We start from the raw sequence: 313 nt of genomic DNA on the forward strand, positions 1-313 counted from the left end.
GAAACCCGCTTCTATAGTAACTTATAAAAAAGCATTTCTCTAAAATACTTTCTTTACAAATATAATATAACTCGTTACGAACAGAAGCAATTTTACTTTTTTATTAGAATTCTTCTATATTTAAAACACGAAATAAAAAAACACGTAGTAAACTAACGAATTTCCAAGAGCTCGCATCGAATCATCTTTTCGTATAAATATTAAACTGGAAAGTAATCTGCTCGATGTTTTTATCGAAACGAAAGAGAGAAGAAAATAAGAAAGAGAGAGAGAGAGAGAGAGAGAGAGAGAGAGAGAGAGAGAGAGAGAGAGA

General features: G+C 31.0%; 1 protein-coding gene across 4 annotated transcripts in view; it reads right to left on the reverse strand.

The window, feature by feature from the left end:
* LOC102678223 (G protein-coupled receptor kinase 1) overlaps positions 1 to 313 on the reverse strand; it is a 25,288-nt gene that overhangs the window by 18,112 nt on the left and 6,863 nt on the right. The gene's annotated exons all lie outside the window — the stretch shown is intronic.

The sequence above is a fragment of the Apis dorsata genome, unplaced genomic scaffold, assembly GCF_000469605.1.
Source record: "Apis dorsata unplaced genomic scaffold, Apis dorsata 1.3 scaffold_650, whole genome shotgun sequence".
Lineage (NCBI taxonomy): Eukaryota > Metazoa > Arthropoda > Insecta > Hymenoptera > Apidae > Apis > Apis dorsata.